The sequence below is a fragment of the Schistocerca gregaria genome, chromosome 4 (assembly GCF_023897955.1).
Source record: "Schistocerca gregaria isolate iqSchGreg1 chromosome 4, iqSchGreg1.2, whole genome shotgun sequence".
In the NCBI taxonomy this organism is placed as follows: Eukaryota; Metazoa; Arthropoda; class Insecta; order Orthoptera; family Acrididae; genus Schistocerca; species Schistocerca gregaria.
In genome coordinates this window covers 285585666-285610195 of record NC_064923.1, presented here as the reverse complement: position 1 = coordinate 285610195, position 24530 = coordinate 285585666, and the positions used below count along the sequence as shown (strand labels likewise).

The 24530-nt window shown below is 38.3% G+C and overlaps 1 long non-coding RNA gene across 1 annotated transcript in view; it reads left to right on the top strand.

Annotated features, from left to right (window-relative positions):
* Nucleotides 1-22264, top strand: part of LOC126267942 (uncharacterized) — a 44529-nt gene extending 22265 nt beyond the window's left edge. The window contains exons 3-4 of the long non-coding RNA XR_007549051.1: nt 21748-21918; nt 22105-22264. This is a non-coding gene — a long non-coding RNA (uncharacterized LOC126267942). The remainder of the gene's footprint in view (nt 1-21747; nt 21919-22104) is intronic.
* The last annotated feature ends 2266 nt before the right edge of the window (nt 22265-24530 follow it).

Sequence of the window (24530 nt, the reverse complement as noted above, 5' to 3'; positions counted from 1 at the left end):
TTCATTAGATCTTAGTTTTCTGAAGGAATGTTTACAATCAGACATTTCTGGGATGTCGTTGGGTTGTATCTGAAACAGAGTGCCATGCTTAAGTACATAGAAGCAATAAACAACGGTGAGTAGAGGATGGGGAATCACATCACGGGTCTTGAAAAGTAGGGGTCTGTACACGCAGATCAAATAAAAGGGACCGTAAGCATGATGAGGTAAGTTAAAAAATAAAGTAGTGCGTATAAAAAGGCCTGATTACACCATATGATTGGTAGAAAGTTTCATTTTTTACTGCCAACACCCCCTCTCCCAATGGGTATTTATAATTGTCCCCAACTGACAATTCCTGTGAAACTGAAACTGGGAGCAATCTGGCAACAGTGTAAGTGTAGTGCACAGTGCAACTATATGCACTCCTTGTTGCTCCCTGTAATATTTGCTGCATTTAACACAAATTTTCTTTAGTTTTGCTGTGCAGTACACACTTACTTTGTCAGCAGGTAGCTACAAGTTTCAGTTTTGCAGGAATTGTCAATTAAATTGGCCAGGCTACATCACTGTGTAGAGGAGAGCACAGATCATCCGACGAATTTGTTGAGGTTATGTCAAAACAATTAGTATCAGCAGAGTTTCCATTGCATAACATTGCTTTAATAATACTTTTCATGTTCTTACCTTCCTGTTTTGGAAACATTTCTCTTCCATTGATCAGGATGCCTCTTCCTTTTCTGGGATAGACTGTTGACGTCGGTCTCATTCTGGTCATTTGCAAGTACTATGACAGGTTCAACTTCTTGCAGAATTCACATTATTTCAATTACTCCCACGACTCTTGTACCATCTTCTGCATATAAACCATTCATAAAATCACTCATTTTCTTCAAAACACTCATGCAAATATGTCAACAAACACTCTTCTGATCAGCTTTTGATAGTGCACCAGCAGTGAGAGCTTCAGTGTCGCATATGCTTTCACTAAAGTGCAATCAATCTAACTCTGAATAGGAATAATATCCCTTCTAATCATAACAACCTGAAAGATAGCTTTGAATATCTGGATTGCTGAGTTCTGTAAGTTGGTGTGCTTTGCATCTGGACATGGCACTGCAACCACCTTGCCTGTTGAAATTAGCAGGTTTTGCAAACGTTGGACATTTAGCGAGATTTATACCCAAAGATAACATGCAATTAGCATCTTTCACAACTGAACATGATTTTCTACAGCCATTTTTGATGGTTTATAGTAGGTTTTTCAGCTTCTGCTGCATCACTGTGTGGCACCAGCTCTCCTTTGTCGATTTCAGGCTCATTGTCACTTCCGTCACAGCAGTCCACTTCTTCCTGGTCTTGAGTCACAGCAGCAACTAAATCAGCATCAGTAAGGTTCTCCACAAATGCCCCATCTGCTGCCATCCACTCATCTATAATTCCTTCACTAGCTTCTTCACATCCAGGGATTGTCTGTATCATTTGTAGTAGATTTTCCTCTTCATTTTTAACTACGTTGACCTGAAATTCAAGAGATGCCCACAGTTTTCTCCATGATTTTCTGAAATATTTTGCCATGCCTCAGCAGCCTAATAAACAACATCCTTCACATTGGTCTTTTTTATTTTGTCCCCTAAGGGAATACTATCATCTTGGATCAGCATTCTTAAAAATTGTTTTCTGTAAATCAATTTTAATGTTTGCAGTATGCCCTGGTCCATCGGCTGTAGAAGTGATGTAACATTCAGCAGCAAAAACTTCGCCACAATTTCTCCATCACATAATTCCTCAGTGCTGGGGTGAGATGGCGTGTTATCAATCAAAAGGACTGCACAGGGAGACAAATAATTTTCCTTAGAAAACTGTCGAACAGAGGTAACAAACTGGCCGTGAAACCATTCTTTGAACAGCTTACCACCCACCAGTGCTTTTTTCTGGTTGTGAAAATATACGAGCAGGGACTTCATGTTGCAATTTGTAAAAGCTCTGGACTAGCAGATTTGCCAATCAGCATTAAAGGCAGTTTGTGATTACCAGCAGCATTGCTGCACACTAATAAAGTCACACAATCTTTGCACATTTTAAAACCAGGATCTGATTTTGACACCAGGCTTTTTGTTGGTAATGCCCTAAAATTAAGGCCAGTGTCGTCAGTGTTATGGGGAGAATAATTTCCTCTCTTATCATTTTTTCAAACTCTGTCATGTATCCCTTCACTGCATCACAGTCAGAAGAAAGCTTCTCTCCAGTAATTGTTAGTGGATGGATTGCAGGATGTTTTTTGAATTTGTCCAACCAACCCATATTCGCACTAACTCATCACCATTCATTAACTTGTTCAAGGTAAACAGCCTTCTCCTGAACCAGTGCTCCACTCAAAGGAGTTCCCCTCTCTCTTTCCTGCGTAAACCAAAGGAAAAGAGTTTCATCCACCTTATCACACTGGGACTGTTTGAAAGTGTGCCGAATTTTGAGAGTTTTCCTGAAGACATTGCACAGGGCTGTTCAAGCTTCACTCGGTTCTTCTTCCAATCACAAATGGTTGCTTTACCAACACCCATTTTCATTGCCAGTTTAGATACATTCTCACCATTGTCTATCCGCTTCAAAGCATTCAGTTTTTCTTTGAGATTTAATGTTGTATGTTTCCGTTTACTCATGATGAAAATGCATATACCACTACACCTGAATGAACACAATACAGCTGTTATGTGTGCCAGCAACCAATAACTAACATAACCAAGTGCTTTGGGAGCCAACTGGCAGTGCTCTAACCTCAGACAGTACAAAGGTCTCAACAATGCACAACAACAAGGGCAGAGAGTGAGAGTGAGCCATTGTCCCCACACTTGCTGCCATTTGTTACCGTGGTGTACCTACTTATCTCCTTGGTATACCTCATTCTAGAAACTCATCACTGTAATTCCGGCTAATCCAAACAAATCAGTAATCCAAACAAGGTCCAGTCCCAATTAGTTCGGATTAATGGGACTCTGTTGTAAAATGTTCTGTGAAGCCCTTTGTCTGTGTGTGGTGGGTAGTTCTCAGCCTGTGGATCGTGTTGCATTGTGAAATTATTTCTGACAACAGTCCTGAATGCAAAAAGTTTTCTCAATTACAGATGATTACATGTGGTACCCCATGGTTCACAATTACGTCTTCTACAAGAAAACTGATGCTTTCTGGAACTTTGGCGGTACATACAGCAAAGGCAGCACCATAATGGGTGAGGTTGTCAGGGCACATTATATTCATTTATTCCTATTTGTTGCCTTCTGAACCTCCTCAAGACGTCAGCTACAATCAGATTCCATAAAAAAACTGCAGCAAGAATTTGTACCGGATGCCATAGTGTTAACTGAGGCATGTTTCCATTACTGGCATCCACTACAGTGGCTAACATAAATCTCCAACAAATTGGTAGAGAATATGGATACTTCAGTATATCTAACCATTAGTCTATTCGGTTGCTGAGCAACAATTTCCATCAAATAATTCCTGTTATACCTCTCTGTCATTAAACAGACTGGTCCTGTATTTGGGAGGCTGGAGGTTCCAGTCTCTATCCAGCCATCCTGATTTATATTTTCTGTGGTTTCCTTAAATTACATCAGGCAAATGTCAGGATGCTTCCTCCTGTAAAGCTACATCTGACTAGACCTGTAAGTGTGCATATACATTTCTCTTTGTTCTTGAAATGTAATATCTTGTAATGTCCAGTGACACACATATGAATAAAATTACAACTACAACTATCACAACATTCATTCTATTAATCTGAATTCTCCTTTGATGACACTGTCCTTCTCTATGACCTCAATTGTCTTCAGTAATATTGATCTTCCCTTTGCTCTATTGCAATTTTTGTTAGTGCAACAATGAGTGTGATATCACCAGCTCTGTGTTGTTTATCCAAAGGATGATTCTGACAGAATGATGCTCTCAAGCCAACCAGCGTGCATTCCGAAAACATAAGTCATGCTAAATCCAAATTGTGCTTTTCTCACATGACATTCTGAAAGCCATGGATCAAGGAAATCAGGTGGATGCATTATTTCTTGATTTACAAAAAGTATTTGATTTAGGTACCATACCAACATGTCTGTCTCTGTAGATAAGTGGTCAGCGTAGACGGCTGCCATGTAGTAGACTTGGGTTCAGTTCCTGGTACTACCAAGGATTTTTCCTTGGTGGAGGACTGGTAAGGGCTGATGTGAATTGAGGAGCTACTAGACTGAGCAGTAGGTGCTCCATGTATGGAAAGTCTGTTGGGAGAGTGTTGTGCTGACGACATGCCCCTCCATACTGCACCTGCATAATGCTGTGAGGCAGAGAATAATGTAGACATCCTTTGGGGCTTCATGGCTGGAACAAGGAGCTTGTTTTTTTACCAGACCATCATTTATTATAAAAGTATGAAAACAGGGGTAACAAACATAATTTCTGACTGGGTCAACGATTTATGGATAGGCAGGACACAGCACATTAACTTGAATGGGAAGTCATAACAGACTTAGAACTAACTTCAGGTATGCCCCAGGAAGTTTTTTGGAAACTTAGCTATACGTGTTGTACATTAATGACCTAACGGGCAATATTAGAAACAGTATCACACTTTTGCATAAAAAAGTTATAGAAATATTCAACCAGCTATTGATAAGATTTCAAAGTGATGCAAGGACTGGTAACTTGCTTTAAATGTTTCTAAACATAAAATTATGCACTTCCTAAAATTGTGCGCTGCCTATGATTTAATATCAGTGATCCCCCATTAGAATCAGCCAACTTGTACAAATACCTGGGTTAACAGCTTGCAGGGATATTAAATGTAGTGATAACATATGGTAAGTAATAGGTTACACAGGTGGCAGTTTTTGGTTCATTTGCAGCATACTGGGAAAATGCAACTCATCTACAAAAGTGACTGTTTGCAAAACATTTGTATAACCTATCTTAGAATATTGCTTAGTGCCTTGGACCCTTACCAAATAGGATTAATATATATACAAAGAAGAGTGGCAAGAATAGTCATAGGTTTGTCTGACACACAGGAAAGAACCACCAAAACGTTGGAAAACCTGCAATGGCAGAGTCTTGAAGATAGACATAAATTATCCACAAAAGCTGACTACCAAAATTTCAAGAACAAGTATTAAGTGAAGAATCCCCTACATACACCACTATAGGGACTGTGAAGACGAAAGTAAACTAATTACATCATGTATAGAGGCATTTAAGCAGTTGTTCTTCCTGTACTCCATGTGTGATTGGAATGTGAAGAAACACTAACTTGAGGTACCATGCTAAGAGCCCTCTGCTTTGCACTTAACAGCGATTGCAGAGTTTGCATGCCAATGTAGATTCTGAAGCATCAGTGCCCATCTTGACAATCAGATATGTCAGCCAGCATAAAGAACAATGGGCAGTCACAGCAGTGAGTGGTCTGCCATACATATACCGGTAATGTAGGAACTTTATGATTTCTCAAACAGCTACTAGTTACATTTTCTCAACATAGAGGAATTCATCTCAGACTTGGAAAGTACTCTGATAGTGTAAGCAATTACTGTCTCAATGTCTTCTTGGCTTTGCATGGGAACTGTACCTATTCCATAACTACCAGCATCTGTGTGTAGTTTTGTCTCAACATTCTCATCAAAAAGTGCCAAGACAAGTGAAGATAACAGCACCTTTTTAAAGATTCAGAGATATTACTGATCCTCATTCCAAAAAAAATTACGATTTTCCTCCAGCAGAACTTTTAGCAGCTCTGCCTTACAGCAGAGAACTTTTATGAATCATCTGTAGTAAAAGCACAGTCTAAAGAAGTATCTCACAATACAAATGTGCTCAGGTGATGGAAAATCTGTTGTAGACCTTTTCTTTTGCAGATCATGATAGAATCTGTTCCTGTCAACTAAGTGCCCCTAGATTTTAATTTATTTTGCAAGGAAGAGGCACTTTCTTGGATTCAGGCAAAGATCTGCACCATGGACACACTTATTCACAGTTGTGCAGTGATTTAGATACTCTTGAAATGTTTTCAACTAAACAATAATGTGATCCAAGGAGCAAAGACATGTTGTCCATTTAACATGTCGAAGCATGTTGTTCGTCATGCATTTAATAGTGGGTGGAACACTGCACAGACCATAAGGTGTAATGTTTAACTCCTAGACGTCTTCATGTGTTATGGAAGCAGTCTTTTAACATTGTCTCATCAATCTCTTCTGTCAGCACCCAGTATGGATATATATAGTGAATAAATACTTCACTTCCATCATGTAATCCAAGAAGTTAGTAATTCATGCCAATGGGTAAACATCCTTTTGATATGAAGGAACGCCACAAGTCATCTTTCTGCTTCACAAGGGTCATAGGAGAGGACCAGGACTCTGATGGTTGATGATTCTTTACCCGTTTTTTTTTTTTTTTTTTTTTATAATAACATATTACACCTACAATCACTTAAATATATATACATAAATATTCACTTTACCAGTTTTGTCAAACAGCTACCATCTTCAGAGCCCACAAAATCCACTACAGAGTTTTGAACTGATATATAAAGAAAAAAGGAAAACAGTCAGGCACTTCAAACTTCATGAAGAATTTCTATTATTGTAATGTGTAAAAGGTGGCAGGCAGGAATTACTAACTATATCTATATATTTATTTTATAAGAAATGAAAAAAAAGAAAAATTTAAATGATCAACATGTAGCCATATTTACAAAATAATTTGTGACATGAATATAAAATGACATATTACCTATCATTATGATTTATCATGCAAATGATCTAAACATGAATCTAACTAACCAACTGGAGGCCATTGAAATATGTCAATGAAGGTACACCATATCATAAAAAGGTAAAATGTCTTTTTAAACAGGACAAAATGATCTACATTCATTGAAATATTTTTGTTGAGTTCATGGTGTTTTTGAAGCCACTAACTTTTTTTGTCATATATCTACAAGAAGCGGTGCAGTGGATTTTGCCACATCAGAATGTGACAGTTATTTGCTGAAAACAGTAATGTGAATATTTTATGTACATTATGCTGTTGCTGATGTAAGTTATTTCAGAAGACATTCATGGTAAGTGGTGGCACAAAGCTCTCTGTGTCCACTTTTGACTGCTGCTATTATTGTTGTTGATTTATAGATTTCTTTTGTGATGCTAAGGACATTTTTGCATTTGATTTGAGCTGGAAAACTGAAATGAGTGTCTAGACAGTTGATTAGAATTCATCTTGTTGATGATCTTGAGGTAAATGTACCTTCAATCATAGACAATCGACCAATGCAATTTCTGTTGCATGGACTTGGAGAAGCTTCATCAGTCTAGAGCTCAAATTGTCAACAGTCTATGAGACTTGTTATGCCTGTAAGAAGGGTAGTATTACAGTGTGTTCTGGTAAATCAGCAAGTTAGAAGTGTTGTGTTTTGTTGTTGATGATTATTCTGGCAGCACAGGCTCCTGTTGGCTGTATTTTCCATTTGCAACCTTCATCACAATGACCTTTGAACCTTGGAGTATAATTTTCTTCAAATGACAGTGACAAGCATCAGATATATAAAAAAATGATGCCCCAGATTCATCTGCCATTTAGTTTGGTAACTGATGATGACACCAGTGTGATTTCTTAACATCTTGATAAGTGTTATCCGTGAAGGATTTTCATCTTTGGTGGCCTCACCTCTGTAGATGGTTGTCTTGTTTAGTTTTCTTTATTTCAGCTGCTTGGTGAGTGGCTGGAGCCTCTAAAATTTGCAAGAAAGTTACTGCAACACTTTTGGGAGTGACTTTGATGAGGATATGGCAATGCGCTTTGCCTCAAGACTGGCTGCAGTGATCTACAGTTGCATGCCGTGCATGAAACTGTCCTTCTGTTTGACATATTGTGGAGTAATAAATAGTCTTAAACACTCTTCTTCTTGCTTTTCAGTAGAGTACAAGATGTCCACAATGGAAATGTACTGGTGTGTTGTCCACCATTTCCCAAATGTCTGTTTTTGTATAATTGTCCATGAAGCAGCTTATGTCGGTGATTGATGAGCTACTGCTCAAATTAACAATGTTACCTCTTCCTGGCTGGGACCAACATTTATAATTGCTTCTTCCAGGCACTGGGTGTGACGTAACAAATATAAATCCTCATGTCTACTTTTTTAATATTTGCCATATTAGTGATTTTAGGTCCTGTTTGTCTGTTGTGACTGCCATTGGTACAATGTTCAGAACTTCATTCTGTATACTGCAGCATACTCGTTTATAGTGTATTGGCTCAATGTGCAAACATCCCTTGATCAAGTCCTCTGTTAAAGGGACATTCCAGAAAAAAGTGCTTGAGATATGTACTCTTCCACCCTGTGTCAAAACAAGTCTCCCTCCGGCAGTGGTCTATATTTCTTAGTTGTTATTCAGCTATCTACTTATACACACATCAAAAAAAGTTTTGCATCACCGTGGTTCCCAGAACCAGAAAAGACAGACGTTGACTGTGGATATTGTATCACAGACACAGCCCCTTTGACCGTTCAGAGAAGTCACTAAACCTGCCCAAAGATGTAAACAACTGTGCATGAGCAGCGACTATTAGATGGAGGGGGTGTAACAGCCAATCAGTTCCAGTCATTCCGCCAGGAAGGCAGTACATAGCTTGTGTTGTCTGTAGTTCAACCATGCCTAGATGGTCAATACCGCAGTTCAATCATGTCCTCCTCATTGTTACTTTGTGCCAGGAAGGGCTCTCAACAAGGGAAGATTCCAGGCCTCTCAGAGTGAACCAAACATGTTGTTCAGACATGAAGGAGATAAGGAGACACAGAGAGGCAGGTACTGTCGATGACATACCTCACTTAGGTCGCCCAAGGGCTACTGCTGCAGTGGAACACCACTACCTATGGATTATGGCTCGGAGGAACCCTGACGGCAACACAACCATGTTGAATAATGTTTTTTGAGTGGCCACAGGACATCTTTTTATGACTCAAACTGTGTGCAGTAGGCTGCATGATGCGCAACTTCACACCTGACGTCCATGGTGAGATCCATCTTTTCAAACATGACACCATGCAGTGGGTACAGATGGGACCAACTTCCACTCAGGACTGGCATCATGTTCTCTTCACTGATGAGTGTCACATATGCCTTCAACCAGACAATTGTCAGAGACACGTTTCGAGGCAACTCGGTCAGCCTAAACACCTTAGATACACTGTCCAGCAAGTGCAGCAAGGTGGAGGTTCCCTGCTGTTTTCGGATGGCATTACGTGGGGCCGAAGAACACCACTGATGGTCGTGAAAGGCACCTCAATGGCAGTACAATGAGTGAATGCTATCCTCCGACTGACAGTGCAACCATATCAGAAGCATATTGGCAAGGCATTCTTTTCCCATCATGCACATCTTATGATTGACCTCCTTCAGGATAACAACAGTGCTCAACTAGAGTGGCCAGCATGTTCTCCAGACATGAATCCTACCGAAAATGCCTGGGATAGATTGAAAAGGGGTGTTTATGGATGATGTGACCCACCAACCACTCTGAGGGATCTACGTCGAATAGCCGTAGAGGAGTGGAACAATCTGGACCAACAGTGCCTTGATGAACCTGTGGATAGTATGCCATGAGGAATACAGGCATGCATCAATGCAGCAGGATGTACTACTAGGTATTAGAGGTACTGGTGTGTGGTATTAGAGGTACCGGTGTATACAGCAGTCTGTACCACCACATCTGAAGGTCTCGCTGTATGGTTATACAACTTGCAATGTTTGGTTTTCATGAGCAATAAAGAGGGCAGAAATTATATTTATGTTGATCTCTCTTCCAGTTTTCTGTACAGATTCTGTAACTATCGGAACCGAGGTGACGTAAATCTTTTTTTGATGTGTTTATATCTGCACTTATGTCTATATTCTGTGAACTGCTGTGAAATGCATACCAGAGGGTACTTCCCATTATACCATTATTCCATTCAGTACAGAATGTGACAAGAATGCCTACTTAAATGCTTCTGTACATGTTGAAATTAGTCTAATCATATCTTCGTGGCTGTATGGGAGCAATGAAGAGTCTGTCATATGTATCTAGATTCCTTACTCAGTAGTGCTTCTTGAAACTGTGTAAGTAGGCTTTTTCATGATAGTTGGTGTCCATCTTCAGGCACCTTCATGTTTTTCAGAGTCTTTGGAATGATCTCTTGTGGGTCAAACAATTCTTTGATGATTTGTGGTGCCCTTCATTGTATGTGTTCAGTATCCCCTCTTAGCCCTGTTTGATATGCATTCTGCAAACTTGAGCAATATTTTAGGAGGGTTGCCAGCAATCTCCATCATAGACTGATTGCATTTCCTCATTATTCTGCCAATGAAACTGTCAGCCATCTGCTTTACCTACAACTAAGCCTATGTGATTATTCCAGTCACATTCCTACAAGCTATTATATACAGGTATTTGTGAGTTGACTGCCTCTAATTGTGACTCTGATATTTTAGTCACAGGATTCTATGTATCTGCATTTTGTGAATCAGAAGTTCTATTGTTCTATAAGAGGAAAAGTTAAGGCATAGATTTAATGTACAGGAGACTTGTCAACAATGCAATTACAGTTTGAATATATTTCAGAAACAATGTGTAACAATAGCATTAATATAAAAACAAAATTATTATATTTGTTTATTTGAAACAAAACAGCTACACTTAATTAACAACCAATTGCTTCTTTGCTCACATTTTGACATTACCCTTTAGAAATTATTCTAAGGAATAATAGTGTTTCTGTACTAACAACATTTGTAGCTTTTGTTTCAGTTGCCCTAGCTGCATGTTATGGATTTTTTTCTTTCTTATAATGTTATAAATTTTCATGCAGATGTATTCTGGGGTTTGTGCATATAGCTTTAGTCCATGAGTGAGAAGCATGAAATTCCCCTTGTTCCTTGTCCTGTATTGGTGTTTTAAAATTATTGTCTGTGAATAATGTAGGGTTACAATATACAAAAATAATCAGTTCAAAAATGCACAAACAGGGGACACTTAATAATTTTAAATTTCTTAAGAGTGGGCAACAGGATTCTTTTGGTATTGCAGTACACATATATTTTTAATGATAGATTTTGGTAATTATAATATTATAATCACTTTGCTTGTATTACCCCAAAACATAATGCCATACCTTATAACTGACTCAAAATAGCTGTGGTAAACTAGTTTTGCTTGTCTCCATGCTAATTAAATATGACAGAATCTTCATTGCAAAGGTCACGCTGTTTCATTTATTTGCTGAGTGCTTTATACGTGCAGATTATGATAAATTTTGGTCTAGATACATTCCTAAAAACTTAACACAGCCTGCTTCTTTCAGTTCTTCATTTCTGTGATCAGTGTGGGTTTCATTTACAGTAGAGTGTTTAGTTTTAAACTGCACTGAATGTATTTTTCCAATATCCAATTTCAATCCCTTTAGTTGGAACCAGTTTTCTAAACTGTGCAGTAGATCTGTGATGGTTGAGGGAGTCTGTTTGAGTCATTACTTTTGACAAGGTCAGAAGTATCATTACTGAATAAGACTGAGAGTGAATTTATGTTAAGAGACAAGTCATTTATAAATCAGAAATAAAATTGGACAAAAAACTGAATATTGTGGACTGACTTGTGAAATAATCATCCATTTAGAGAAGGAATTTCCTTTGCTTGATGATATAACTACCCCCTGTTTTCTGTTTGTGAGGTGTGATGTAAACCACTCTAAACTACAGCCCCTAATTCCATATCCCATTTTTTACAGGAGCAAATGATGGTTTACACAAAATGGTTTTGTGAGGTCACAAAATAAGCCTGCAACTTTCCTCAGCTTGTCTAAGGCAGAGCTGATTTTGTTCACAAACTCATTAATGGCCTCTATTGTGCTTTTGATTTTTGAAAGTCATATTGACTATCAAAAATAATGTTTGCTTTTTGTATGAACTTTTTATTTGCATTGCTATTATTTTTTCAAATGTTTTTTAAAATATTGGAAAACAGAGATTGGGTGGTAGTTCCCCTATCTTGTCTTGAGCCTTTTTTAAACGAAGGTTTTAACTGTGTATACTTTACGGCATCTGGAAAGTACCTGTTCTCAAGTGATTTATTAATTATTGAGAAAATGGAGAATATTACATTTCTGGACATTTAAAGAAAATTACTTATCTTTGCACTACTTTGAAATGTCATTAAGGTCTGATTGAATATTTGTGTAGATTTTAGTACTTCTTTACAGATAACTGCATCATCTGCAGAAATCTGTATTACAATTAATAGTGTCTGTCAGGTCATTAACTTAAACATGAAAAGCGAGGATCCAATCACACATCCTGGAGCACATTCAGTCTACCTCTACATCTGTCAGTGACATTCTATGCTGTGTCCTCCCTAAAGAGAAGTTCTCAATCCAGTCACAAATTTAATTAAATAGGCCATATTGTTATAAATTCGTTAATAAGTGATAGTGTGGCTCTGAGTCAAATGCTTTTCCAAAGCCAACAGATACTGTATCCACGTGATTGCCTTGAATCATGGCTATCAGAATGTAACGTGAGAAAAGCATGAGTTAGATTTTGCATGCCCAATGGTTTCAGAATCCGTACTGATTGGCATGGAGGACATCATTCTGTTCCAGATGATCTCATTATATTTGAACTCAGAGTATGTTCTAAGGTTTTACAACAGACTGATGTCAATGATATTGGATGGTAGTTTTGTGGGCCACTTCTGCTGCATTTCTTTAGAGAATTCTGTTTCGAATCTGAGGGTGATTTTGCATAATTTTATTGACATTGTGGTGATATCAATATCTGAGCTGCCTAATGTGTCCATCAAACTATAATATTTAGAATCCAGAATCAAGTACTAGTTATAAGAGCAGTGTCATCAACAAGAACTAATAGTTCATGCTGAGGCAAGTTCAATGAGCACACACAATGGTACAGACAGATATAAACTGCCTATTTCAGCAGAGAGGGCTCCTATTAATAATTACATATAATGATCTCATGAATTACAGCGTTCAGCACATATGATCCAGAATCTTCCAGAAATCGAAAATTTTAAATCATAAATAAATACAGGAGGCATGATTTGAAGTGGTGACCTGCACACACAACTGAGTAACTATAAAAGCAGGACACCACAGTGCATGAGGCACTGTGTGCAGTAATATAGCAGTTACATGACCATTAGTGCAACCAGACAGCCTCATCTGTGAACATAAGTGATAGGAATCCCAGAATTGGGATGACATGGCGAACAAACTGATTACAAAAATAACTAATCCCACATATGTTGCTGGTGATATTTTCCTCACAGATGCCTAGCTTATGACATACTGATGGACTACCTGCTGGATGTTGATTGTGTTTCACTCTCCTGTGTACTGTTGACCACATGTTGCTCCATTGCTGGTGAACATACATAAATGTCCTCCATAGTCAGCAATTTCTAAGGGAACATGCACATCTAACCTAAATGCCAAAAAATGTTGCAAATGTTAATGATATAGTCCTCAGGAGCAGAATACTTTTCCCAGTACAGCCATGCAGCTATCAGCCCATTACAATTCACCTGTTGATATGCAAAGACCATATAAACCTGTTGACAGTCATGTACAGGGCTATTTTCTACATCACCTACTGGAGTGTACTGTGCAAGGTGCTGCAAGGGACAACTAAAATGGCATTTAAGGTGGAAATCATGAATTTCTAAAGGTTGTGTTCCTTATATGTTATTTGCTCCTTATACTTTCAGTGTCCTGCACTTGCTCACCAGTTTTCAACATCATTCTTACTTTCCATGTGTTTTGTGTTCATGTACATCCATAGTGTGAAGGTGAAGGTGTATTTTATAAAACCTGCACTTTTTACATGCAAGAGACCTGGAGACACCAGAAGGCTTCAGTTGAATTATACATGGTGTTCAGCATCTATGCATCAAACATCTAGGGATGGCAGATCATATAATGGAGAACAACTTTTGTTAGAGACCAAATGTTTCCTGTCACTTCCTGGTATAAAAGGGTATCTAGTATGGCTGCTTGTGGGCTGTGATTCCTGCAGCTTGTTTACAATTATTGGCTTGGACTGCAAGTATTTATTATGGGTGAGGTGAATATCAAGGCATTTCACAGTGCTGCTGACTGTGGGCCCTGCTGCTGCTGCTGTGTCACCAGATTCACTGATTCACCCTCGAAGGTGGTGTGCTGGTTACTGTGAAGATGTCAGGCTGTGTCATGCTTCAGTGCTCAGAGCATAGAAGTCTTCTGTAGATGGATGGCTGGTGCCTCATGTCATACTACTGGGATGGTGGCAAAGTGTGGGGCTGTCCTGGCACTCAGATACTTAGGTGTCAGGAAGCAGTGCATGTCCCAGTGATGAGAGATGCATCTGAAACATAGGTGTGGCACAGAGCAGCACTGGTTTGACATTACATTAACAGCCCAGCTGTCTGTATGCTGATGAGCTGACTTGGGTGAGCTCCAATGCCACTGCTGCTCACTAAGTTTGTGGGAGTAGTGACACTTGGATGTGAAGCTGAACTATCTATGCTAACAGATTGGTTATAGCACTGCCCCATTTTTAGTGATGCTGGCATGCATGAACTTTGCAGTTTGTACACTGTTCATTTGCACTATATTCTAATTCACCTTGAGAGAATTATCCAGTGCTTCCCCTGCAAGAACTCTCTGATGCTGCTGATCCAACTATGGCGCTATACCAGCTCCACCTGTACAATAATCCTATAATTCTTCAAGCTACAGGCACTGTAGCTGCCCCTTCTGTACTGTATGTTGATCCGTAATTCTTCCAGCTACAGGCACTATACTAGCCCCACCTGTGTTGTACATATATCCTATCATTTTCTATAATTCTTCCCCAACTACAGACAATATGTCAGCCTACCTGCTTAGTACAATAAAAAAGAATCACTTTAATTCATTTTCTTCCAACATCTGATTGACGTTTCCTCTATGTCACTTCTTTCACTTGGTTGGTTATTGATGGTGGAACTACTGCTATCATGAACATCAGTTCTCAAGGGATCTGGAATGGTTCAATTGATGACATTATGTGTACGGACCATCTCGGACTTAATACCTCAGTACTTTTGCTGTTTCGGGACATTGCCACATGATGTGAAGGGAGTAAAACCTAATGAAACAATACCATTGTGACTCTTTATTCTTGTTCTAGTTTTTTGGCACTGTAACATGGTTAAATCTATTTTAATGACCTAAATAGTACTGTTAACCATTTTCCCTGGGCATCACATTTTCCCAAAAAAATGCGACTGAAAGAAAGAGCAGAGTAGTAGTGGCCAAAGGAGAAATGGAATGTTGTGTAAGCGTGCATGAATATAAGAAACATACATGCCATTTATAGGAGAATGGTAAAGAAGAAAAGACAGAAATGTGTTAGGTAGCTATAAAAGGGATACAAGGTTTGTCCAGAATGTATGTCATTAGTTCTATTCTGATACTCTTCTTGGTTTGAGCACAGTCCCCCCTACTGGGCTAGCTTGTTGGGGTTGTCAGCTTCATAACACAACCATCCCTGGTTTTCTATAAACTCTTGGAGAGTGAGGATGGGGTTCTATGTGAAGCTCTGCTTGGTGGTCCAATTCCAGCCAGGAGACAGTGTTCATTTGAAGAACAGTAAGCGATCAAATTCTTTATGAAACTTGGAAAGGCCACTGTCTAAATGTTTCCAATGATTCAGCAGCCATTTGGGAATAAATGTGTATCAAAACAGCAGTAGTTTAGTGGCACAAGGCATTTTTGGAAGGCTGGGATGACGCTGATAATGAAACTAACTCTGCACGCTCTTCAGCAATGAAATGTGGAGTCATTGTGACTCACACGTCTGAACTTGTGAACACAGGCTGTAGAATGACTGTTCATGATAGTGCAGACTCTGAATAGAGCCAAAACAATTGTCCACAAGATTGCAACAGAACAGTTGATTGTGAAGTAAGTGTGCAAAATTGGCCTCAAAAATTTTGACCAGTGAACCCAAGTCCAATCAAGTACTGGTACTTGTTTTTGAAGAACTTCTGGAATTGTATACAAATGATGCTACTTGTTTTGGACAATGCTATAGTCGGATATGAGTCACAGGATTTTGAATATGACCTTGAGAGGAAGAGACAGATCTTGGAGTGGCACACTTCAGTCACCATGCCTCAAGAAGGCATGTATGACCAGGTTCAAAGTGAAAGCAGTGCTCAGTGCCTTTTTGGTGCTAGTTGTGTTATCCTGCCTCACTGATCACCAATACAAAAGGTTGGGAACAAAAAGAAAAAAAATGAATAAAGAAAGGGTTGCATACTAGTTCCTGGAAACTCCACCTAGAATATGCATCCTCTGGTCAAAAACAATGTGTCAGTGCTGTCTCAGCCACCTACAGCTGTGTCCTTACTCTGGCAGACTTATTTTTATTCCTCAGCTCAAGGCACCCTGCTGTTTCAAGAACATAAAAAGTATAGAAACTGCTATTGTGGGTGCTCTATAGGACATTCCAATCCGGGCCTTCCAGATGACTACAGTGCGAAGAAATGTCACTGGCAAAACTGTGTTGATGCAAGAGGGTCCTGCTTTGAAGATTTTTTATGGACATAGTGACAGTCTCGGGATGTACCTTGTATTATGAAGCAAAGAAACTTGAAGACAGTGTTAAAAAAATGGAAGATGAAGTGGATGAAGATGAGTTAGGAGATGCAGAACTGCAAGAAGAATTTGACAGAATACTTAAAGACATAAATCAAAACAAAGCATGTAGAGATGGTGAGAGTCCATACAGATCATTAAGATGTTTGAGAGTACCAGTCATTATAGAATTATTCCTCTTGGTAGACAGGATATGTGAGAAGGGTGAGGCACCCTCGAACTTCAATAAGATTGTAATAACCTACATATTAATGAAAGTATTTGCCGACTGATGTGAGAATTACTGAACCATAATTTCAGAAGGGTTGGTTGCAAAATGCTAAAATCAATTATCTGCAAGGGAATGCAACCATTGGTAAAAGCCATCCAGGTAGATGATCAGTTAGGCTTACCGAGAAGTGTAGGAATGCATGAGACAATGTATGTTGGGAGGACTTGAGATAAACATACTACAAATAACCAAAGATGATTCCAATATTGTTCCCTCCTGTGGCTGTCATCTTCTCTTCAGAAAGTGTGGGAGCTATCACCACTTTTCGACTTGATTGCGAGTGGTGTTTCTGTCATTAATTAACAGGTAGAGTGGAGGCAAGGAGTAGGGAAATGATATGACAACCTTTTAACCTTTAAGTTCAAGGTGCCACCTCCCAGTCAATATGAAACTAAGCCAGTGAGACATACTTCGCCCATCAAGGAGCCTACTATGTCACAAGTCTGAAGGAAGCAAATGCAAAAGGGTGGAAATTGGTTAAAAGTTATGATGAACAATGATATCCCTTAGGGAAATGGCAGCAAGGGTCTGGGAGGACCACATGGTGCCATGAACATTATTCCTGAAAGCCTCACTCAACATGTTGAAGAGGCTGTTACAGCACCCATCAAGAGAACAGTGTGCAACCAACTGCAGAGTGTGTTGCACACTGAAACACTGGGCTTTGAGGTCATACAGGTATCATTCCAGCGACTGGTTGTGAGTGTTGAGAAGATCTGCCTCACTTGTAGAATTTCAATGAAGCCTACAGTCTACAACACTGTTGCCAGAGTTTATCATGATCCCCTGATTCTGACTGGAGGGGAAAAACTGAACTAGAGACTTCAAAGGTTCTGTGACAAGCTAGGCTGTAACTTCTTGGATCTCTGTGATAGAACTGATAACTGTAAGGTCCCCTTAAATATGTCAGGTGTGCACCAGTCATCATAATCTGCTACCTAGGTATGTTACAGTGTGCAGAGAGTTGTTTCTTCTTATTATTATTATTACTGTTATTTTTTATAGGTGACTCTTCATCCAATTTAGATATTGATAGCTGTAGGAGGCTGCTGGAGGAAAGCTACATGAAGAACTGTTCCGTCTCATAAAAGTTATAAGCAAAACCAGGGAGCTCCCAACAGACTTAAAAAAATATACCACAATGTCAATAGCAAAGAAAGCATCTGAAACAGATTTGAACAATATAGCACCCTCAGTTTTATAACACACATATTGAAGATCTTGACCTCTATCATTCTAATAGGATAGAAGGAAACGTAGATGCAGTGTTCACAGACAACCAGAGGTGTAGGCATATGATAAGCAACACTGTACAGAAGTGAAACATGGACACTCAGAGAGGAAAAAAAAAAAAAAAAAAAAAATTAACAGCCTTCAAGATGTGTTGTTACTGCATAATGCTCACAATTTCCTTGTTAGAGAAGATATCAAACAAAGAAGTGCTGAACAGAGTGGAGGAAGAGAAGCCTTGTCTCCTGAAGATAACCATACACAGAAGGGTTACATGGTTCACCCATGTGCTGTGACATGATGGTATCATTAAAAATGTCATTGAAGGGACAGTAGAAGGGAAAAATAGAAGAGGCAGACCAAGACTAGAATACATCAACCAGATCATGGAGGATACCAGCTGCACCACTACTATCGCTCTCGAGAGAAAGCCGAAGACAGAAATACATGGTGGACTGCTGCTAACCAACCTTATGGTTGAAGATCTGAGAGGAAAAAGGAGACTTTAAAATATTAGTGTGTGAGCCAAAGAAATGCCACCACAGATGAAACTTTTAAAGTCCTTGTGAGTATCTGCTAAAGCATTGCAACAAAACTGCAAGGGTTTGAAGCATCCCTTAAAAGCAGGGACTCAATTAATATGAGGCACAGAAAGCCAATTAAAATCTAAAATTTGCTGCCTTAAGATTTGGGATGAACCTAAGGATATAAACAAAGACAAACTACTACGAAGTATTGATCACAGTAGACAAGAAACTCAAATCCATTGAGGCAGATATTGAAGTTGCATGCAACATTGCTTGGGCAAGTCTCAGTATCATGAGTGGGCATAAATTTATAACTCAGTCCTTGTTTTGAGCACAAGACTCTTCTCCATGCAAGGACACGTGCTCTCATTCATATTGTCATCATTTAAGGAGACTTTAATCATCCAACTGTCAATTGGGATCATTACAGTTTTATATACGAGCTAGGTGTGACAAAGACACCTTGCTTAACAATACTTACCGATTTCTCTGAAAACTACAGAGAAAAGATGGTTTGGAAGCCCACTCATGATAAAGATATTTTAGATCTGGTGCTAAATATTTTAGATCTACAGAAGTGGCCTTTTGGAGGATATACACTTTGAAATTGGTTTTGGTGACTATGAAGTGGATGTAGCATCTTTGCTAGGATGTAGGATCTTTGCTAGGATGCAACATACAGAAGAACTGTAGCTCAGGTTTGAAAGAATTATTGATCAAACACCATTTGAATATGGCATACAGTCCACGTAAAAAAAAAAAAAAAAAAAAAAAAAAAAAAAAAGAAAAGAAAAAAAAACTTAGAAATGACTACTGCATTAAACATAAATGTATAGAGAGATGCTAAATGAACCTTACTTAGCAGTCAAAAGGGCACTATATGAAGCCATCAATAACTACCACAGTGGAATCTTATCAAACATCTCTAACATACCACAAAGAAATTCTCACAAACTGTGATGGCTGTCGGTGCTTTCAAATTTAGTTTTCATTCACTTATGGATGACACAGTAACCGAAATTAAGGGGGAAGGGGGGAGGCAAATTAAAAGAACAATATTCAAATTGTACTTTACAAAGGAAATCTAGGTGTAGTTGCCAGTTTAATTCTCATACCACTGCAAATATATGTGGCGTAGATATTAGTGCCATTGCAGATGAGCAACAGCCGACATTGTTAAAACTGAATAAAGCTCCAGAGTTCAATGGAAACTGTATCAGATTCCACAGAGCCAGTGGCTGAGTTGGCCCCTCTTTTACCCATAGCATGGATCCTTCAAACAAAAGACTACCCTGTAATCGGAAGAAGGCACAGGTTTCACTTTTGTATAAGAATCATAGTAGAACTGATCCACACCTAAAACTGCCATCCAGTATCATTGATGTCTATCTTGTCTATCTCGTGAAGAACCTTAGAACAGATTCTGAGATCAAATATAATGAAGTGTCTCAAATAGAATGATCTCCTTCATACCAACTGGCATGGATCCTAAGAACATTGGCTAAACAAAATCCAATTTGTTATTTTCTCACACGACATCATGAAACCCAAGGGCAAGGCCATCAGTTAGATTTTCAACAGAAATAACAAGGAAAACTTATCTGAAAAAGAGCAACATGTTCATAATGAATATACATTTAATATTCCAAACTCTAAGTCTTTGCTTGGGGAGTACCCTTAATGAAGTGCAATAAGGGTAAAAAAACAGTACAGCAAGAAGTGGATGTTTTTGAAATGTGTCAGTGTAGAATTTTCTAACTTACCCAGCTGGAGCAAGTTCTCATTACTGTAAACTGAGGAGGACATATAAAGAAAAATGAGTTTACAGTATATTGTCCTCTGCACTTTTTCATATTTTAAACTTTGTTGTCTTGGTGCTTCAGTAATATCTGTATGTTTAATATACTGCAAAATCCAAGGTGGGATATAAATAACGGAGAGAATAATGGTAACCATTCAATGCAGAGCTGACATATTGAATGGTCAACAAGTACAGAAAGAAGCTATATCAAACAGACAGTTAATCTGTAACTACAGTTAATTTAATGTAAATTGTCATTTTACCTGTCGCAGTTACTATACAGTACACTTGAATTATTATAAATTGTCTGTGGCATATGCACACTTCTCATGCATTGTATGTAACTTGTATTATATTAATAGTGACATTCTCCAACTTTGTGCTAGATGGTGTCTATGAAATATCACCATATATTGATGGAGCACTTACTTGCAGTCTCTGGGACTGCCGGTGGAGCATGCCAGCAAAGTATTAACTGAAACAGGGGAGGGGGAACCTGTGTGTACAGACATCAAACTATATAGTTGTGAGCTTCAGAACTGGAAAGTAGGAAAAGTGCCTAAAATAAACCTCCACTAAAATAAAATACACAGTAGTAGACTTCTTACTTGTAGTACTTATCTTCATAATGCTTTCCCAGAAAGAAAAGGTTGCAGTTATGGCCTCTCATATTTTGTTTTAGTTCATCCCATGTTCTGTATGTACCTTTATTGCTGGATTTTTATGTGCTGCCCGTATTAAAAATCACTGTTTCTCAACTGTGACTGTGGTTTTTTCTCATGATAATCATTCCCCTTTTTAGTTAAGTTCATCCCATGTCTTGCAAGCATAAATTGTATTTAAATTTGGCAGCCCGGATGAATATGTACTTTTATATCAATTTTTATTGTTCAGTTCTTATGTGATGCCAGTATTAGAAACCACTGTTTGACAACTGCAACTGTTAGTTTTGCCTTGATAATTAGTGTCTTGTTGTGAGTTTTTTTTGAGGTGTTAACATCAAAAGATGACAAGCAGCTGCTCCATCAAAGTATTGTGAAGTTGTAACAGTGTTAGATGATGTAACACCTGCCAGTCTGAACCATGTTAACTATTTGTCAAAAACCTTGAACAGAACATGTGTTTCTGTGCTGGGCAATATAAACAGAAAGTCTGTTTCAAAATATGTTTAGCAGAGAACAATGTCTTTAAACACAAAACATGGAGAATAATGGATTTCTTCTTTCCGTAGCGTTATTGCCCTGGCCTACATGACAAGCAGGTAGCAATTAAAGGTGGTGTCTTGATACAATGCACATGTTGGTATCATTATGGATTACAACATGAATGCCCATTTCATGGAGTGGACTCACCATCAAGAGGTGCATGTTTCCCATGTTGGAGATGAATGACAATTATGAAGGTATAACCTTTTTTTTAACCTGTTTGAAACTGACCAACTAAATTGCCAATTTATTTTCAAATTATCATTATAATTCAGTTTTCAGTAGGCTGCATATTATGATGGTTCATTCATCTTGGCCAACAATAATATTACATATACTTAAAAATGTAAACTATAATATGATTCTGCCTTTTTCTTTTATAGAAGATGAAACTGCAGAGAAAACATCAGAAAAACTTACTAAGAACATGATGATATGTAATTACTCAGGCAATTTGGAAGTGAGCATTTAACTTGAAATGTATGTTTGATGTGTTTTTAAACATTGTTTAATAAAATTAAATGTAGTCAAATTTCCAATTAATCTATATGATTTATTTATTGCTTTACTACAACTAATTGTTTCATAAGTTTGGTCTTTTCTGCTGTTTGGTGATACTTTTAATTGGACTATGAAAATACATATTTAAATAGCTTCTTCAGTATGTTGAATGCAGCCTCCAGACATAAACATAGAGTGCACAAGACAATCTTCCTCAGCCCTTGCTGCTGTTTTCCTATGGAGGTACCAATATTGATGTACATTTGAAGTGTTGATGACTGAAGACTCTTGCATTTCTGTACCTGCTTCTGTATGGCAAGGGACACAGCAAGCTACCGAATGGGTGTAATGTGTCTCACTGGATAAGTTTCGGTTTCAGTGGTAAACATGACCTCAGACTTGTAGGTTAGGGGCATGAGTTTTCCTTGGTCACTGTCTCTCCTGTACAGGACTTACACATCTGCCACTGACATATCGTTCAGACTCAAGTTGATGAGCAGTGACAGATTCTGTACTCCCTGCAGAAGATCTAGTATCTACAGGAGAGGATTGTATTCGAAATTTCTTTAGATCTCTGTTACAAAACACTTGGTAGTTTGCTCAACACACCTATTTAAACAGCTACCAATCACTTGACAGCAACCAGAGAAATTTACTGCTATCTTGAACTCTCTCATCCTGTCCCTGAGAACACTTTCACAGTGGGTCTCCTTTCTGAGTGGTTCAATGTTTGTCTGACCACTAAAAAAAAAATTTAAATTAGACACTTTCATTCTGCTTTAACTGTCAGGATTTGTTCTGCTACATGGAATGCAAGATTCCTTTAAGATCTGAAGCAATAATACCCAAACTAAAGTGGTTTGTATTATAACAAGAGAAAGAACTTGGATACAATTTACAGATTCCTTGAATATAACTCTGTCTCAAACTTTGGTCAGGGTTATGCTCACCAGCAGACTTGAGTAACAATATCAAAAGCACTGCCAATATATAACATTTAGACTGCTCACACTAGTGTTAAATGGGGGAAACTAAACAGAAACACAATATTACACTGCAGCAGTTGACTTCATAAGAGCAAAGTTTACAGTGAAAAGAAATTTTCTGCTAGCATATGGCTTTAAAGCACAATAATGATGTGACTAATGAATTGAAGTAATGTAATTTTTATATGTTCCTTGTTGCGAATGAGAGAAATAAATTAATTCAACTGGTCCTATCCAAACTTGGCTACTGAATGCAACACTCATTCCTCCTGGTAATGAGCCACTAATTCTCATTTAGATTTCAGTAAATTTCCACAACTATTATTCAATCAATGTTTTATAAATATGATTGCATCCAATGTCATTTCTGGAATATTACCTACTCCAAGCAAAGAAATAGGTTACTAATTAAATTGACACAGCGGTACCATAACATACTTCAATTTCTTTATTGAATTCTTTACTCATTCACAAATCATGTTCCATAAAATACATCATGAAGTAGAGCCTTAGGGACGTGGAATGAACCAAGCAATGCAGGCAGAGGCAGTCAATGCAGGCTATTTCTGTCAAGTACACGAACAACAAATTTTGACAAGTGATGACTTACTTAACATCGATCATTGTGCAAATTACTTCTAGATTATTAGCTACTTAGAAAAACACCACTCCTCATTCTCTTGCATACCCAACTGCTGTCCACTACTTTTACTACTATACAGCTTGCATAATGACTGTGAAGACAAGACAAGAGAAAACAATGCTTACACACAGACAGTTATTTTCCCTCACTCCATTTGCAAGTACAACAGGACAGGGCATGGCTAGCAAAGATAGAAGATTCCCCACCTTGCACCATATGATGGCTTGTGGATTATATATGTAGATGAAGATGTAAGTATTATGTAACTTCACTGATTTCAGAGAACACTTTCAGCTATCTGTATACTGGAAAAGTTGAAAACTTGTGTGATATGAATATTGGTGTTAATTGTTATTTATATCCCTACATCCCCCACTATAGTGGGTTGTAAGGTCCTCTGTGGAGATTACACTAATCATTATGGATATGGTGATGAGAAGAAGTCAAAGTCTGTAATGAAAGAGTACTAAGAATTAAAACTTGGCAACTTTCTGTAAAGTGTGTGGCATATATACTGAAACCAAGCAAGTGACCCTCTCCAGATAGGAAGTGTAAGGTACCTACTATTCCAGGTTTTTGCCATACATAGTTCAAATTACTGACAAGCAGCACGGATATTTGCTTGCTGTTGTAGATGCTCACTACTGTTGCAGACAGCCACTTGTGCAGATTCTTTCTA